A 13482-nucleotide genomic window follows, 5' to 3' on the forward strand; every position below is an offset into this window, starting at 1 on the left:
CATCCAATAGTCTAAGGTAACAAATTTTGCAGACATACTCAGTATTTCAAATAGAATAAAATATCGAACAAGAAAGTACATAGACACATTTCAAATTTTGCAGAAAAAACACATTTTTAAACATGAATTCGAGGTAAATCAAAAATGGAATCCAAATGATGGGTTATGTCTTTTATTTCGTTTTTCTACTAACCCCAATATAGTTAAAGTTGTTTTTTTTTGTAGGGTTTGGATGGCTATTCTATATTTTCTACATACATGGCAGGTAGCAAATTTATACGACGCCGTATATATTTATCCGTTGCGTATCTGAGGGACAAAATTTTACGACCTACATCGACAATGCTTTGAAATAAACTAAATCAAGCGATCAAGCGAATCGCTCGCCGCTTGCTACTTGCCATTCATCACCGAAAGAATATGTGCCGTGCGCACGCCACTTACTGCTTGGCGCTTGGCGTTAACGAGTACTTACAACAAGCGACGTGTGAAAAACCATACTTTTAAGTACGAGTGATATTTCGCTCGAGCGATCACTCGGTTATTGCAACTGCTTGAAACTCGAATACTCGATTATTGAAATTAATCTGTTTTTCCCATCACTAATTTAAAAGATGAAAATTTATATAAGAGGATTACTATCTTCTAACAAACGACGGTAATTTATAAGTTAACTTATGCTTTACAACTTTCCCAAAAACGAACTAATTTAAATAATTTTTATCCCCATTTTGCATCGTGTTTGTTCGGTCGGTTAAGTAACACAGCCATTGTGTAAACTAATTACTTGCTTTGCCCGTAATTACGAATCTTTTTTGATAAACTTTTATAATTACGTCTCTGGCCGAGTTCGGATTCGGCTATTTACATAGTTTCTAACGGGTTTTTCTTTTGAATTTTCAACGAGTGAAGTTTTAATCTGGAGCTTTTCACGGGTTTTAATGCCGCTTTAAATGATAGGGTTGGCTTAAAGTTCTTGTTTTTTTTTTTGGTTTTGAATTATTAACTAGAGTCTCAATAACATACTTGCTAAATTTGTAATTTCTTTTGGTAAAAAGAAATATAAACATCAAACAAAGAATGTTGGGTTTTGAATATTAGTTAAAATTTAGAGATTTAAAACTTTTTTTGTAATGTCCTTAATTTTGAAGAAATAAAATATTGTTTTACTACTTATTAAATTACAGATAAAGCGTGAGTTATTGAATATTCTGACAGACGACATTCTAAAATGACTAAATGAGTAAATATAATTTGTCTGTGAATTAAAATTACAGAAACAAACTGTAACTGGCAAGCATCCTGTAGTTGAATAGCCGTAAAATATACCGTCTCGAAAAAATAGTGTCCAGTTGACTGGGAAATGGCAATCAATACCCCATATACAGAGTGTCTCAGGGTGAGCGTACATTAGAAGTTTCTAGAGAACTACAATATCTAGATCGCAGATTTTTTGCGTATCATTGTTTCACAACGAGATCTTTCGATTAAAAATATTTTCAATATGGCGGCACTTCCGAAAATACCGGGAGTTGACAGCAACTTTCTTATTTTAAATGGGTAGACATAGAATCTGTTTGCGAAGCTATCTAGTTTGGCGTTATTGTACGTGTTCAATTGAACAGTATGGCAGCGAAAGTTCTCCTGACGATCCTATCTGATTCACTTTTACTTGGAATTATAATAAACAATTTATCAAAACCTTTAATATTTCTAAAATGTCTTAATTTCGCAAAGCTTAAAGTCAAAGTATCCTTTTGTCCTTTAACACCAGTGTTTTTCCTATTTAGAATCTAAAACACAATATGATCGAAAAAAAGGCGTTAGCGATGGCTATGAAATGAAGATCGCTGTCATGTTACATGTAAAATTATATGGGAAATTGCATCGATCGTCATTTCCAAGCCAACTGGACGCCGTTTTTATTCGATCGTACGGTATAAACATGGGTTAGTCTTAAATAAGTGCAAATATTTTCAGGGCTGTACGCCTTATATAAATTGTGTTCTGTAGTTTCTTCTTCAGACTGACAAAATCTACACATGGCTTCATTAGTTAATCCCCCTTACGATACCTATTAAGTTTACAATGTCTTGTTACTAGACCTACTACATGGTACAAAGAATACAAGGTATGATCGATAGCGGCTCCAATTTCGTTCAGTTCGCGCATACCACCTGTGACGTCACTAGGAAAATGAGGAATAAATAAAAAATAAAGAAAGTTGACAGGAGATCTGCATTTTTTGGGGTTATGGTTAAGAATTGTTTATTTTTAAGACTTTTTAGTTCGTTTAAATTAATAATTACTAAAACCAGCAGTTCCAAAAAATATATTTAAAAATAATAATTATCTATTAACATGGATTTGGACTTTGGACCATAATAGGGTAAGAATACTAAATTTATTTCTATATTCGGTAGGTACCTATAAAATTGTTTATTAGGTTTTTAATTTGCGATGTTTATTGTAAATAATTTTCATGTTCATTGCCTCTGATTTCACATGAGGACAGAGATGAGGATATATATGGAAAAGTAACCACAAGAGGAATTGTTACATCATTTAAAAAATGTTGGGAATTTTATTGTTTCCCATCGAAAAGTAGAAAATGCCAATGCAGATGAATGTATTGTAATTGTGATAGAAGTAATTCCAAGGGTGAAGTTTATTATAATTAGTGGAAGTAATTCGAAGGGTGAAGTTTATTATAATTAGTAACCTGTGCTTCTTTTTATATTTAGATGTTTCAGGTTTTGAGAATAAATCGGTTGAACGAAACCCAAAATTTAGAGGAAGTATTTGCATACCCAGAATATGCCCATCAAGGATTATATAGCTCAAATTTCCTTTAATGGTAGGCGAATCAATGCAAGTTAATTTTTTAAGTGACTGAAATATTAAATAGTTTACAATATGGTATATCATTAAAAATATATTACTTTTAGGTACAATTACGGACCGATACATTTCAAAAAGTAGAATATTATTTTATATTAAATGAGGTATTGTACCAATAATCAATTTATATTAATACCGGAGATTAAAAAATAACAGAATAAATAGTTCTTTTTTTTATACTACAAAAATAAACTATAGAATACAACAGTATTTAAAAAAATAAATAAAAAGTTATGTCCCGGCCGAGATTCGAACTCTGGTCTCTCGCTTCCTAGCCCGACTCCTTACGCACTGCTCCACAGTAACTTGCTTAGCGATAATTCAATGACGGTATATAAACAAAAAAACAGGTTTATAACAATATCTTGACGATTTGAACTGGCGCGCGGAGCGTGCTGACCAATAGCGCCTGTTATCACCTGTGACGTAGCGACCAACCTGCGCAATATCATACCTTGTATTCTTTGTACCATGGACCTACTATAACTTTGATAAACTTTCTGTCTTTGTTTATCACATAACATTCCCTATGAACTTTTTCGCCTGTCCTGTACTGGTGTGTTTCTCCACCATTCTTGAGATTTGTTGGTCACCCACAGTTTTGTAGTCATTCTTATGATCGCTTTTGCGCCGCAGAAGAATTCTGGGCATATGGATGGCATTGATAAGCCTTGCTTAGTTTACATAGGGTTAATGACCCTTATATCAATGAAATATCCAATGTCTCAATGACTTGAACCTATTTAAGATTTTTTTTATTCAATACATGATTATGTATTTCTTAAATGAACCGTAAAAGCACTGGGATATGTTTATTTTCTAATAATTTGATTGAGTCTTAAAACAAACTAGTAGTTTTATTAACTGCAAAAATTCGAAAAGCTTCAAACTAACATATCAGTGATCGAAATCCCACATAAGAGCTAAATAAGATTTTCCTCTCTCAGAAATAAACTCGTACAAACTTCATAGATTAACTTCTTAACAAAATTACTAAGCAATTAGATCGTGGGAAATAATTCAGTTGTGAGAACTTTTCAACGAGAATCGGGCAAAAGTCCGCCTCAGTTGTTGCCCAAATAATTTAAATTAATTTTCTGGGTGTTGGACTATATCTGCTGGTGGAGGAGTGGAAAAGAAAAACCCTCGGAAAAAGTTTTTAATTAAATAGAGAACGAGATTGTTTCGGAAACTCCTCTTCTAACGTACTGATTAAATTTTATATAAAACTAGGGGGAATTAAAACTTTTTTCCTCGTACGTAAAATGTGGAAGGGCAAGGGAAGTAAAAAAGGCATGTTTAACAAGACCTTACTTTTTGGACAGTAAAAAGATAAGAGTTGTTTTACATTGAAAATTTAAAAAGCTATGCTGTACAGGGTGTCGCCCCTACTGTACAAGGAGAACGGTAGTTTATATCGAAATTAAATTTTTGCAGCATATGTAGGTTAAGTGAAAACATTTTATAAAAATATATAGAATTCTACAGGGTGTCCCTCAAAAAAGTTACGTATCAAAGTTGTGTTTTTTTTAATGGAACACCCTATATATTAATTAATTTTCGGATTCTAGAACAAAAATAATGATGAGTTTAATTAAAGAAGCATATGCCTAAACTGTAAGAATGTTGACATATTTAACATTTTGTGAAAATGAAGAGTAAATTTTAAATTTCGATAACAGCTACCTAAATTTTGGTTGACCTTGTATAGCCCGATATTTAATTACAGTAACCATTGTATGTTAAACCAAATTGAAATTTGACCCGAAAAGTTATACAGGGTGAGACAAAATTAATATGGAACATTAGTCACTTTAAAAAGCAAGTACTCCTTTATTTTAAATGGAACACCCTGTATATTATTCCGGTGTTCAGTGGGGAATTTATATATCTTCAAAATATTTAGAGATACTTTAATTTTTATGATTTTACATCAGTAAATCTTTATTATTTGAAAAATAACAATATATTATTATAACAAATAAATTGTAGAGTAAAATACTCACGGGTAATAAAAAGATACACGTTTAAAACATATTTTAATTACGAGTATTACAGAATCAAAAATAGATATAAACCTATAACTATGCGACAAACATTAGCTAGATGAAATCAAATGCTCAAAATGCTTCCTTTCTTGTTAACTGCTAAAAAAATCGGTAAAGAAACTTTTATGTTAAACGGTTTTATCTTATGTGCACTGAAAACTAGAAAATAATAATAACAATTAGGTATTTTGAACTTCTAGTTCAGAAATATTTTAGTACTAGGCAGAATAGCTTTTAGGCATATTAGACTAAAATGAAAACGTGGGGCCCCTCAGAAATCCTACCTATGGCAAAGCATATCTTTATACTTTGGTAGATCATGAGCTCGGCGTTCGCTGGTGAAGCCGCCACGGCTGGTTATTGATTGTCAAAATCTCCAGTTACGATTATAGTAAGTCGATGCAATCCACACTTAGTATAGAAGAAAGTGTTACAGCAATAGTTAATGGGCCCCACGTTTTTATTTTAGTCTAATATGCCTAAAAGCTATTCTGCCTAGTACTAAAATATTTCTGAACTAGAAGTTCAAAATACCTAATTGTTATTATTATTTTCTAGTTTTCAGTGCACATAAGATAAAACCGTTTAACTTAAAAGTTTTTTTACCGAATTTTTATTTTCTAGTTTTTAGTATTTAACGGAAATGCCTACCGAATATTCCTCATTCTATTTCATTCATTTAGTGCATCATTATTACATGGTGTTTTACCTGATAATTTATTACAATCTGACCCTCAGGTGTTTCTGACGCTAACAACTCTCTCTGTCTATCGCGTTCTGATGCTAGCCTAGACTCATGACGCTCAGGTGTTTCTGACGCTAACAACTCTCTTTGTCTCTCTCGTTGTGATGTCAGCCTAGACTCATGACGCTCAGGTGTTTCTGCCGCTAACAACTCTCTCTGTCTATCGCGTTCTGATGCTAGCCTAGACTCATGACGCTCAGGTGTTTCTGACGCTAACAACTCTCTTTGTCTCTCTCGTTGTGATGTCAGCCTAGACTCATGACGCTCAGGTGTTTCTGCCGCTAACAACTCTCCCTGTCTGTCACGTTGTGATGCTAGCCTGGACTCATGACGCTCAGGTGTTTCTGACTCTACCAACTGCCTTTGTCTCTCACGTTGTGCTATTAACCTGGCATCATGTTGCTCAGGTGTTTCTGTTGCTAACCGTTCTCTTCGTTTCTGTAGTCGACTATAGGTTTCATTTTCACTTTCTTTTGCACGTTTCGTTCTATACTTTTCTTTCGCCTTTTCGAGCCTTCTTTTTCGTTGTGTAGCAGTTCCGTTTTTATTTTTGTTTGTTTTTTTATTTATTGTTTCCATGTTGTTCCCACGAGTAATGGACATTTTAACGGTCGACCCCCTCAGAGGTCCAGTAGAGGGGTAAGGCTATAATATACAACAAGAGGCGCCCAATCTTGAGGGGAAAACGCTTGCGACATTACATTTTTAGCCACCCTAATGCCATACAGTCCTCAGCACGTTTTAACCTATTACCTTAACTTGGGTGGTAAAGCTACCGCTAACTACGTAGGTACATCTAATCACCTATTTTTTTATCTGTCCTTCTAACGTCACACAATCTTGGACACAACTGTTCTGGACACGACTACTCATGCCCTCACCTAATACGCCATTTTGTAACGACGTCCATCTTGGATTTTAAATTTTTGTTTTGTCATAATCACAGTATTCAACTAGTGTAGCCCTTTCATTTGATACCCATATTGAGGGGGTTGTGGAAAAATATGAAATCCGCCATTTTGTACCGGCGGCCATCTTATATTTGCAATATTATTGATATTACTATATTGTATTGTCATCGGAACTAAAGGTGTGTACCAAATTTCAGATCAATCTGACAACAGGAAGGTACTTAAATTTCTAATTTTGACCCAAATAAACAAACAAATAAATAAATACCATACGGGTCGAGCTAAATAAAACCGTTTAAAAATGATTGTCTTTTCAAAAGGACTTTTCAATTTAAAAGGCATATGTGGAGTTCTACCTCGAAAAGCAGCTACAGTAATTTCTCTCATGTTGTCGAAACTAGTTGTTCGAGTTTTGTAAACACTGTCTTTAACATATTAACCATAATTGGTGAATGCACACTGCATTCACCAACTAATAGAATCATATCAATTCTCTCTGATGTAGGATAAGATTTCTGAGAATTTTTTTTTGTTGGCACTGAAATGATAACTAGTTGTTAAAGTTGGACTAATTATAAAGCTATGTTGATGTAACGTCAGACTATATCACAGCCACCTAGATTTTATCAAATAATAAAGATCTACTCAGATCAAATCATGTAAATGAAAATATCTAGGAAAATCTTTGTTTGAGGAGGCAACCTTAATAGTATTTTGAGGAGAGCCGAATTCTCCATTGAATATCGGAATAATATACTGGGTGTTCCATTTAAAATAAAAGAGTAACATGCTTTTAAAGGTGACCAATGTTCAACATTAATTTTATCTCACTCTCTATATCTTTTTGGAGCAAGTTTTAATTTGATTTAAAGTACAATAGTCAATTTAACTACATATTAGGCTATATCGGATAAATTCCAATTTATGTACCTTTTATTGTAATTTAGAAAATTGTTCTTCATTTCTAGAAAATGTTAAATATGTCAAAAACCTTACATTTTAGTTTTTACTTCTCTTATAAAACTCACCTTTATTTTTCTCCGAGAATCCGAAAATCAATTAATATATAGGGTGTTCCATTACAAAAAACACAACTTTGATATGTAACTTTTTTGGGGACACCCTGTAGAACTCTCTATATTTTTTAAAAGTGCTCTGAATGAACCTATATATATGCTCACAAAATTTCATTTCAATACAAACTGTCGTTCTCCTTGGGGCCTCCGAGGCGTATGAGAGGTGCCATCCTGTATGTCTGAACCGTCTTATATTTCTGGGAATATTTTTTTTTAATTTTACAAATTTTAATGAAATAAATCCTGATGAAAATTATTAACACTGGGTCACCATTTGTGTACTATTAATTGCGAAGAAAGTAATTTAAAAAGAATAACTCTAAATTACTTATTTCTGTAATACTAATGTTAGTGCACTAGATAAGTATAAAAATGATCAATCTTCAAAATAATCAATCAAAAGATTGTAGTTAACGTTACTACGAAACATATTAAATCCTATTCTAACAGAGCTAAGGCAATCAGTTTCTAAACGTAATGGATGCTCCTACGTGTAAATACCGTAATAGTAATAACTGCACTTTGCTGTTTCCTCCGGTTAATGTCTTGAGGGACCACTTGGAATACCGACAAGTTCCAAGCTGGCAATTGAATACGAGCAGGATACGATGCTGAGGCAGCAAATTTCGTAACGAAGAATAAGCAGTTCGGTTGTTAGGAAGAGTACTGCTTGATTTACACGTGTACGGGGAGAAATTAATGAAATGGAGTTAGAGTTTTAGCGAAAGTTTTGTAGTGGTCCTGTAATTTTTGGTATAATAATGCTGTAAGGCGTTCATTGACCTCTACGAGTAATATTAATATATAAACTGGGTTTGTTGTATTCTATGAATATGAATTATTCTCAGAATTATTAGTATGGCTAATGGATTAAAAAGGAGAATTAAAATGAAGCTTAAAAACTTATTTTTAATATAATCCAAATAATTAAATTAATAAATACTTATTTTTTTGGACGCTAATTTTATAGGGTTAAACTTCTTTATAATCTACTAAAGACGATTATTATTATGTTATTACATTAATTTTAGAAAAAGAAAGCTAAATAGTGTACCAAAATGATTCACAAATAAGATATTAATTTTAGACTTTAGCGACCATTGATTTCACATTTAGAAGTTTCTTTTGTTAGCTTACAATGTTCGCATCTAATTCGTCTGCTTTAAATGTTGTGAACCATTTCTCAACTATTCCTACTAAATCAATTTATAAATGAATAACATTTTGTACAATTTAATATTGTGCTATTATGCAGATAAGCTGAAATTCGCCAAGCCAAAGCCAATAAGCCAAATCCAATAAGCCAAAAAAGCTGAAATTCATATACATAATGTGGGAATAACAGAAGATTTTGAAATATTCTGTCTCCAATGTTGTTTAACTTGTATGTGGAAAGAGCATTCACTGAGTTAATCTCCATTGGCTTGAAAATAAATGGCATTCCAATTAATAATAATACAATTAAAGACAAATACTGGGTTTAAAAATTAATACTAAAAAAAAACAAATTTATGACTGTCGGCAGAAACATTCCGAACACCAGAATTTACTTGACTGGGGAGGTTATCAAGCAGGTCACACAATTTAAATACTTGGGATTCATGGTTAACCAAACGTGGGATCCAGATCAGGAACAACAACTTTTCTAAAACTTCGAAGGTTTCTCACAGATAGTAACTTGAACTTCAGCCTCAGATACAGAATGGTGAAGTGCTATGTCTGGTCCGTTTTATTATATTATGGTGTGGAAGCATGGACACTGAAGGTAGCAACAATAAACAAAATTGAAGCCTTCGAAATGGGGACCCTACGACGAATGCAAAGAGTGTCCTGGGTCGACCGTGAGAGAAATGAAGACATTCTCAGAAGAACTGGTCTAGAAGAACGTGGACTCTTTTAGGAAAATAGCCTATTTGGAACACATACTACGAGGAGAACGCTAAAAATCGCGGGGGGGGGGCAAAAGGGGAATAGGCCGAAGGAAGCTATTCTGGCTGAGAAATATTCGTCATTGGACAGGCATACAACAGGACTTCCAGGCACTCCAAGTTGCTGCAATAAATAGAACCATCTGATGAGGAAGAAAAAGATGAACGCCTATGCAGAAATCTGCACGGCACCTTAAGAAGAAGATGCAGGTAAGAAAATTTAAATTTACAGAAAGAGCTTTATAAAAAGGGTTCATTGTGATATTTAAAAATTCACGTTGTCTCGACCAATTAAATCAAAGTCGCATCTACTTAAATTTAAGTTTAGACTATATAAGGCTCATTAAAAGTTTTATTTGGGTACGTTGATAATAGATCTTATGGAAAGAAATATTTATAGATAAATCTGAAGGAAGGAAGGTTTGTGATAGATATAAGTACCGTATTCTCTTTAACTAACTGTCCACTTTTTAAAAAATTTCGAATTAAAAATATTGAAATTATATTTTTGTTACTTATATTATACAGGGTGTCATTGAAATGGTTTAAAAAATGGGGGGGGGGGGTGATGGTACTCCTAAAAATATTAAAAAAAGTTCCTATAAGTATAGGGCGGAAAATGCATATTAAGGGAGTTAGGGGCACTGAAAGGGTGAATTTAAAAAATGGTTGTTTTGAAATTGTAGGCTTAAAAAACGAAATAAAATTTGGAAAAAAATCCTTTGTCATAAATTTTGATCCTAAATCAAATGGTGACACTGAAAAATTATTTGGAAAAGCGGAAAGGGTAGTTTTTGCAAGGGTAGTGGGTTGTTTCGTGAATAATATTTTTTTACACCATTTCAATGATACCCTGTATATTACCTCTGTGGCGGATTCATCTCTCCAAAAAAGTCCAATGGGTATTTCGCCACTGTAAGAAAAGCTACAAAATAAAATAGTTATTTTTTGTAAACACTGCTCCGTTAATCCAACGGAGACTAATTGTCAGCAGGGATTTACCAATAAACAAATTTGCCTAACAGACAAAAAATGCTTATAACGTTTCAAGAAGTATATCTTTTTCCGTCGTAGGAAGCAAAAAAAAACACAAAGAACACAGAACAAAAATATACTAGTAAAAAAATTGTTTTAGTTTTTTTCTTCGCTCTTTCTATTTTTTTTGCTTCTGGCGATGGAACGAGATACTTCCCGAAACGTTAAGCACTTTTTGTCTGTAAGACAAAATTGTTTATTAGTGCTTACAATTGTCTCCGTTGGATTAACGCAGCAGTGTTTACAAAAAATAACTATTTTATTTTGTAGATTATCTTACAGTCGAAAAATACCCATAGGACTTTTATGGAGAGAATTCATATATATCCATAAAATCCATTTAAAAGTCTAGACGCATTATTTCAAAATTTTCTAATTATCCCTAAAAAACTATAATCCGTAAATAGAGAAAAATATAATTCTAAAATGTAATTTTGGCTATAATGAAATTTACTCTATTATATCTAACAAAACTTAAATTTACTTAGTTTACTGAAATATCGAGAGGTATTTAGAGGATATATTTAACAGTTAAGTTGGTATTGAAGAAACTTTTGGTGTACACTATTGTTGTATTATATTCTGTTTAATGGCACTATAACGGTATTGTATAATTATAGTATAAACTAAAGTTGAATTAAAGGGTTAAAGTTTGAGAGTTTGAAAATAATGATAGAGATTTACGTTCGTAAGAAGTTATTTATTGAATTGAATTACAAGAGTTCTAAGTTAACTATGAGAAGTTGGAAAGCACATTATTTTCCTTTGAGAGATTTTCCAGTATTAGTACTTTTGATTTTAATTGTCAATTTTGGTCGTTCTCAGTTCGCAAACTTATCAAAATAAAATACTTTTTTTTTCCATAGCAACTGTTAAAATTGACTTATATCTATCAAAAATAGTAGATAAAATAGTACTTTAACCGCAAGGGTAGATTAAATGATACTTAACAGCGAGGATAGGTTAAAAACATTATTTCTTCTCGCACATTCTTTAATTGCTTCAATTTTTGAAAATTTTTGTATTCCTTTTCATAAGTTATTCGGGATTTAAATGGAAGTAGTTTGGATATGGCGTATATTCGTCTCAGGCTGAATATCTGTTGGTAATTTACTTACTTCGTTTTGAGCCATTTCTGGCTCCAATTTAATCAGCAATCGACACAAAAGAGAATTAAAAAATATTGACTCAAAACTGACAACTAAAGAGACAGCTTTACTTATTTGTCAAATTACATAGAAACCAACGCCAACCCAGCACAATATTTTTTCTACTCGTAATAAATTCCTTGAAATAATAATGTCTGAATATTTTTTAAAACGTAACTCGCTATGAAAAAAAAAATATTGTTTTATACACGACTATAAAATTGCATTATCGTCTCCCGAAATTAATTCTTTTTTTCGGTCCCGAAATTAAATCTTTTCGGTAGATGATAAAATACCATTTTATCGTCTTGTATAAAAAATAACTATTTCCACATTAGTAGAAGATGTCTTCTAAATGGTCAGTCAGTTTATTTGTGAATTATATTTCTGAAAAGATCAGTTTATTTTGTTATTGTATGTGACTATTCATAACTATGTTGTGGTGTTATAACTATTCAATAAAAATGATGTGTAAATTTAGACAAAAAAAAGTAGCAAAATAACCGTTCGGCATTTAACGTTTGTGTAAAACTGGCTAGATATTTATACACAAATGAAGAAGGAAATTAAAGATAAAGGATTGTACTATGTCGGTATTGTAGCACATTTTAGACAACTTATTTATTTTTAAGATTTTGTTTGTCAAACATCAACAAAATATACGTTATGTTTGGACTAAAATTTCTCGAAAATAAAGACTCAATTTAAAATTCCGTTGCGATACCGACATAGATCAAAGTTTTGTGATTACAGTGATATATAATTTATATTGTTTTGTCACAAATTGCTCGCTATTTTATGGTAAATGCTAAAGCGCTGCTTTTCTATAGATTATAAAATCATAAATATTTGGTAACCATCAAATATTTTGATATACCGTTTAATAAAAAATCACCTATACACATCATAATGTCAAGTAAAGAAAATACTAGTAAAGGTGAGTTCTGCTGGCTAATTTTCTGTTAGGTTCTATGTTTATTCACTAAAATTTGATGTGTCCAGAACCAGATATAGTACATTTATCTGTTAGAAGAATTAAATGATTAACTCTTCTAGTTTATATTATAATTCTATATCGTATTTTAAAATTTTATATTATTTAATATGAGTTTACAACAGAGCAAACAATATTTATTTGTTTAAAATTTGTTTTAACTTGTAGTTTATTATGTTCAAAATAAATTTAACTAAGTTTATTAGATATTTTAAAAACTAATATTTAATTAATTAAAATATACACTCCTCACACTGTAAAATTATGGTGTACTTTAAAATTAAATATATTTTTTTCTAGTGGGAAGATTTTGATGATTTTTAAGAAATTTGGAGCTAAATTATTTAATATTTTAATACCTCTTTCTGAATTATAAATTAGAGTAACTGCCAAACAGGCAATAATTATATGATTTTTCAAAGACAGTGACATTGCATAACTCAATACTATTTCATAGGTCTGTTCACTAGGACCAAAAGCAAAAACATGGTTTTAATATAAAAAATACGAAAGAATGTTATTGTCTTCTTCAAAAGCAAATATCTAAAAAAAAAGTTATTGAGATGAATAAAAAACAAACTATCGAGAAAATATACACCTAGATGACAAAATTATTTTTAAATTCTTTGTTTTGTTAATGTACTCTACAAGGTCTTCAAACTTTTACCAATATGTCAACAATTTGTTTTCCTTCGT

General features: G+C 31.7%; 1 protein-coding gene across 1 annotated transcript in view; it reads right to left on the bottom strand.

Annotated features, from left to right (window-relative positions):
- The window catches only part of LOC115879316 (glutamate receptor ionotropic, kainate 2), a 344372-nt gene that overhangs the window by 40948 nt on the left and 289942 nt on the right, over positions 1 to 13482 (bottom strand). The gene's annotated exons all lie outside the window — the stretch shown is intronic.

The sequence above is a fragment of the Sitophilus oryzae genome, unplaced genomic scaffold (genome assembly GCF_002938485.1).
Source record: "Sitophilus oryzae breed Bouriz unplaced genomic scaffold, Soryzae_2.0 scaffold_1576_pilon_pilon, whole genome shotgun sequence".
Lineage (NCBI taxonomy): Eukaryota > Metazoa > Arthropoda > Insecta > Coleoptera > Curculionidae > Sitophilus > Sitophilus oryzae.